This window comes from Orycteropus afer, unplaced genomic scaffold, assembly GCF_000298275.1.
Source record: "Orycteropus afer afer isolate SDZICR_OR568_19922 unplaced genomic scaffold, OryAfe1.0 scaffold00206, whole genome shotgun sequence".
NCBI lineage: Eukaryota > Metazoa > Chordata > Mammalia > Tubulidentata > Orycteropodidae > Orycteropus > Orycteropus afer.
In genome coordinates this window covers 1,464,312-1,470,311 of record NW_006921793.1, presented here as the reverse complement: position 1 = coordinate 1,470,311, position 6,000 = coordinate 1,464,312, and the positions used below count along the sequence as shown (strand labels likewise).

Sequence of the window (6,000 nt, the reverse complement as noted above, 5' to 3'; positions counted from 1 at the left end):
TCTGTAGTGATACTGCCTCGGAAACCCAAGGAGGGGTCGCTATGAGTTGGGTCCGACTCAACGGCACATAACAACAACAACAACAACAACAACAACAAGCTTTAGTTAAATTATTCAGTGTCTCTGGATCACAATTATTTTTGAGTTCCTTTTCTTTTCCTTTGCAATTTTCTTAATGTATAACTGGTTACTGAAAATTCCCTAAAGCAGGTACCATATTGTGTTCCCTCATTTTTCTTCTTATATATCTAATTGTAAATATAGAATAAATACTGATAGATGTGGATTAGTACAATTTTTCTGATGTTTGTTAGCTACATAATGACTTATGGTCTGTTTTTCCTCATATAAAAGAGTAATAATGAGTATAATAATAATGTATCTTTTCAGTGCTGCCACTGCACTAAGGATTATTTTATTTGAACATCATGATAATCATGCAGAATAAAGTCTATTATTATCATAATTTTACAATGAGGAAACTAAACTTGAAGAGTTTACTCAAGATAAAAAGGTAGGCAGGATCGATACTTGAACTTGAGGTCTGGTTCTGGAACCCTGTCCTTTGCTTGCTTTATATTTTTTCTTATAAAAATGAGGATATTATAAGACTTGAATAGCAAGATCAGGAAGTAGGCTTTTTAGATTTGTTATGCAGGATAATGGTATAGATTAGAACCTTCAATGTGAGCTAAAGAAACTGGAAGGAATTAACACACCATTTGCTTTAAACTACTATGCTCCAGTCATCCTGCTTTTGTTTTGGAAGCTTGGTCTAACTCCTGCTTTCCCTTGATTTGAAATGTCTCCTTACACTACCTTAAAAGGTATTTCTGTTTTACTGTTTTGTAATCTGAAAGACCCCGATCATCTATTTCCTTCTTCATAAAGCTTTTCTATATCCTACAACTCTCCCAATAACTTTTATTTCCCTCTTCTGTCAGCTACTTATTTTAACTTTACTTTGAAGTAGTGGTTCCATATTAGGCTCAATTTCTTCTTAATCACATGATTTCTTTCTTCTTCTTCTTTTTTTTTAACTATACTGAGATTACTTGGCATAATAAAAGGAGCTTTGGTGGTGTAGTGAATAAAGCATTTAGCTGCTAAGCAAAAGGTCGGTTCAAACCCATCAGCTGCTCAATGGGAGAAAGATGTGTCAGTCACTTCTTTAAAGATTTACACACAGCCTTGGAAGCTCTGTGGGCAGTTCTACTCTGTCCTCAAGAGTCACTATGTGTCAGAATTGACTCAGTGGTAGTATTTTGGGGCTCAGTTGCTATAATAAACTTCCAAAGTGTGCAATATGATGAGTTTTGACATGTAGGTGATGATCTGTGGAACTATCACCACTATCAAGATACTGAAAAATCTATCACCTCCCAAAGTTTTTTTACATGTCTTTAAAATTCACTGTCCCTCCACTCATGTGTATATGCAGCACTGTGATCTGTGATCTGCTTTCTGTCACTATAGATTGGCTCACATTTTATAAAATCTTATGTTAATGGTCTCAAAAGGTAGGCATTATTTTTGTCTTGCTTCTTTAACTCAGCGTAATTATATTTTATTGTGCTAAAATATATATATCACAAAAACCTTGCTGTTTCAACCAGTCTTAAGTGTGCAATTCAATGACATTAATCACATTCAGCATAATTATTTTGAGATTCATCCTTGTTGCATCTATTATTCATTTCTTTTCATCTCACTAAACTTACTGCAGTCGAATCAGATCCGACTCACAGCGATCTCTCCTTGGGTTTCTGAGGTGGTATCACTTCAGAAGTAGATTGCCCAGTCTTCCTTCCAAGAAGTGGCTGGTGGGTTTGAACTGCCAATCTTCTGGTTATAGCAGTCAAATGCCTTAGGCACTACGTCACCAGAGCTCTCATTTCTTTTCCTAGATGAATAGAAGTCCGTTGTATGGAAAAAAACACATTATCTTGTCACTTACTGATGGATATTCAGCTTGTTTCCAGTTTTTGTTTATTGCCTAATAAAACTATTAACATTTGTGTTAATAATTTGTGTGTATAACATACACACACACTCTCACACACACACATATATATATTATTTGTATGGACATATGTTTTTGTTTAACTTGGGTCAATATTAGGAATGAAATGCCTGGGTCATATGATGAGTGTGAGTTTAATTCTTTAAGAAAATGTCAAATAATTCCAAAGTACTTGTACCATTTTTTTGTTCCACCACAGTGTGTGATCATTCCATTTGTTCCACATCCTCATCATCACTTGGTATTAGCAGTCTTTTTACTTTGTTGTTGTTGTTAGGTGCTGGCAAGTCTGACTCATACCGATTCTATGTACAATGTAATGAAACACTGCCCAGTTGTGCACCATCCTCACAGTCCTTGCTGTACCTGAGCCCATTGTTGCAGCCACTGTGTCAATCCATCTTGTTGAAGATCTTCCCCTTTTTTGCTGACCCTCCACTTCACCAAGCATGTCTTTCTCTAGGGAATGGTACCTTCTGACAACATGACCAAAGTAGGTAAGAGGAAGTCTGGCCACTCTCACTTCCAAGGAGCATTCCAGGTACACTTTTCCTGGGACAGTTTTGTTTGTTCTGGCAGTCCATGGTACTTTCATTATCCTTTGCCAATACCATATCTCAAAAGCATCAACTTTTCTTTGGTCTTCCTTATCCATTGTCCAGCTTTCACTTGCATATGAGGTGATGGAAAATACCATGGCTTGAGTTAGGCACACCTTAGTTTTCAAAGAGACATCTTTGTTCCTTAGTACTTTAAAGAACTCTTTTGCAGCAGATTTGCCCAGTGCAATATGATGTCTGATTTCTTTACTGCTGCTTCCAATGGTGTTGATTTTGGTGTTTAAGGATATCTCATTGTATTTCTTTGGTGATAATTGTATTAGTTACTTAATGTTGCTGTAACAGAAGTACCACAAGCAGTGGCTTTAACCAAAAGAAATTTATTTTCTCACCGTTCAGGAGGCTAGAAGTCTGAATTCAGGCTATCAGCTATAGGAGAAGGCTCTCTCTGTCTACTCTTGAAGGAAAAATCCTTGTCCCAGCTTCTTTAGGCAGCTATCCGTGGAGTTTCTGTAGACTGTAGACTGGCCTGCCTCCTTGATCTTCAGATAGTATCAGTCTTCCCCCATACCTGTCTTCTTTTGTGCCTAATCTGCCCTTTTATATCTCAAAAGTGATTGGTTTAAAACATACCTTACCTGGATATGGCCTCATTAACATAACAAAGATCCTATTCCCAAATAGGATTATATCTACAGGTATTGGGGTTAGGATTTACAACACATATTTTTGGGAGACATAATTCAATCCATAACAATAAGGATATTAAATATATTTTCATATGGTTATCACCATTTGTCTATCTTCTTTTATGAAATGTCTGTACAAATCTTTGCTGAGTTTGTGTGTGTGTGTATTTGTAAATATTCTTTATATATTGTAGATACAAGTTCTTTTATATATGTGTTGTGAATACTTTCTCTCAGTCTATGACTTGCCATTTTTATTTTCTTAACTGAACCTTTTGAAGAGCAGGTATTTTTAATTTTGATAAACAATAATTTGTCTTCACCACTAGTCTGTCAGCTTGTTTGTACTGTGGTGGCTTGAGTGCTACTGTGATTATAATAAGATAAGACCTTGAGTATATCTCACCTGAATTTAAAGAGCATCTTAAGAATAGATTTGAGAGAAAGAAACAGTGGCTGGGAGAGGGCTACTGGGACCATGGAGCTTCTGACCATTCTAAAGAAGATGAAGCAGAAAGAGTGGGAGGTCCGACTACTCATGCTGGGCCTGGACGACGCTGGCAAAACCACCATACTTAAGAAGTTCAGTGGAGAAGACATCGACACCATCTCCTCAACGCTGGGCTTCAACATCAAGACCCTGGAGCACCGTGGATTCAAACTGAACATCTGGGACATGGGTGGCCAGAAGTCCCTACGATCCTACCGGTGGAACTATTTTGAGAGCATGGACGGCCTTGTCTGGGTGGTGTACAGCGCTGACCGCCAGCACATGCAGGACTGCCAGTGAGAACTCCAGAGCCTCCTGGTGGACGAGCGCCTGGCTGGAGCGACCCTCCTCATCTTTGCCAACAAGCAGGACCTCCTGGGGCATTGTCCTCTAAAGACATCCACGAGGCCTTGGAGCTGGACTCCATCCACAGCCACCACTGGTGCATCCAGAACTGCAGTGCCGTCACTGGGGAGAACCTGCTGCCTGGCATTGACTGGCTCCTGGACGACATTTCCAGCCACATCTTCACAGCCAACTGAGCCGCCCGAGATGACCACCTCCCAGTCCAGGCCCCCCGCCCTGGCCCACATACGCACCATCAATGGGGTGATGGGAGTCAGCCAGCTGGACTGCCGCTCCTCCCCACCTCCGTAACCTGCTATTGCTGCTACTGCTGCCTGCGGCTGCTGCTCCAGGACCAGCCAGCTCCCGTGGTGAGAGGGCTGCCACCCTGGCTGCTACTCCAGCTCCCGACTGTGGCCCATCTGCAGCTACCATGCTGAGAAAAGGAGGCTGGGCCGGGGAGGGGCTGCCTGTGCTGCTACCGAGGCTGTAGACCTCGTCCTTGGCTCAGCTGTGAAAATAAACCAGTCCTTGCTCCCCACCCACCCCCAAAAAAAGAATAGATTTGACACATAGAACACCAGTGACTGAAGACCAGATGAGTTGTGAGGTGACCTCAAGAACATCATATGTGAAGAAATCAAAAGGTCATTACAAAGATACGAAAGAAAGAAAAGATCAAAATGAATGTCAGAAGAGACTCTGAAACTTGCTCTTGAATTGAAAGCAGCCAAAGCGAAGGGGAAAATGATGAAGTAAAAGATTTGAACAGAAGATTTCAAAGGGTAGCTTGAGAATACAAAGTAAAGTACCTTTAATTGTGATAGTTAAGGTGTGGATCAACTTGACTGAGGCATGTTTCTGAGTTGTTTAGCATTTATGATATAGTCATTCCCCATGATGAGACCTGATATAATGTGATCACTTCCATGATGAGAGCTGCTGTGAGCAGTCAGTCAATTGAAAGGGAGTTTCCTTAAGGGTGTGGCCTGCTTGCAGTGTATGTGGGTAAGCTCTGGCAAAGCTCTCTGGCTTTTTGCTTGACATCCTGCCTCTGGGTCATCATCATCTGCACTTGAACCAGTGGCCTACTGCCTAGCCTGCCGATCTTGGGATTGTTGCCCTTCCAGCCTGTGAACCAACAACCTGCCAATCTTGGATTTGTTAGCCTCCAAAGTCAGCAGCCTGCTATATCACCTGTTGATACTGGGTTCGTCAGCCCCTGCAGCTACATAAGTCAGGACAGGCCTCCAGCTTGACGTTTGACCCAAGGACTTGGGACTTGCCAACCTCTACAACTGTATGAGCCATTTCCTCGAGATAAATTTTCTTTTTTCTCTCTCTGTAAGTTTCACTGATTTTGCTTCTCTAGAGAACCCAGCCTGAGACAAAAAAATAAAATATGAAATAATTAGAAAATCAAAAAGGAAGCACACACTCAGCATTTTTTAAGCTGAAAGTACTGAAGAAAAGAAAAAATTCAAGCCTCGAGTTATGATATTGAAAGATTCTGTGGGTAAAAATATTGACTGCTGCAAGAAGAATCAAAAGAAGGTAGAAGGAATGCACAGAGTCACTGTACCAAAAAGAATAGGTTGGCATTCAGCCATTTCAGGAGGTAGCATGTAATCAAGAAGCAATGGTACTGAAGGAAGAAGTCCAAGTTGCACTGAAGGAATTGGGAAAAAACAAGGCTCCAGGAATTCACAGAATACTCATTGAGATATTTCATGAAATGGATGCAGTGTTGCAAGTGCTCACTCATCTATGCCAAGAAATTTGGGAGACAGCTACCTGGCCAACCTACTAGAAGAGATCCATTATTTGTGTTCCTTTCAAAGAAAGGTAATCTAACAGAATACAGAAATTATTGAACAATATCATTAATATCAC

General features: G+C 40.5%; 1 protein-coding gene and 1 pseudogene across 1 annotated transcript in view; both read left to right on the top strand.

Moving 5' to 3' along the window:
• PCCA (propionyl-CoA carboxylase subunit alpha) overlaps window positions 1–6,000 on the top strand; it is a 785,038-nt gene that overhangs the window by 467,732 nt on the left and 311,306 nt on the right. The window lies entirely within an intron of this gene.
• Window positions 3,751–4,304, top strand: LOC103203183 (annotated as a pseudogene).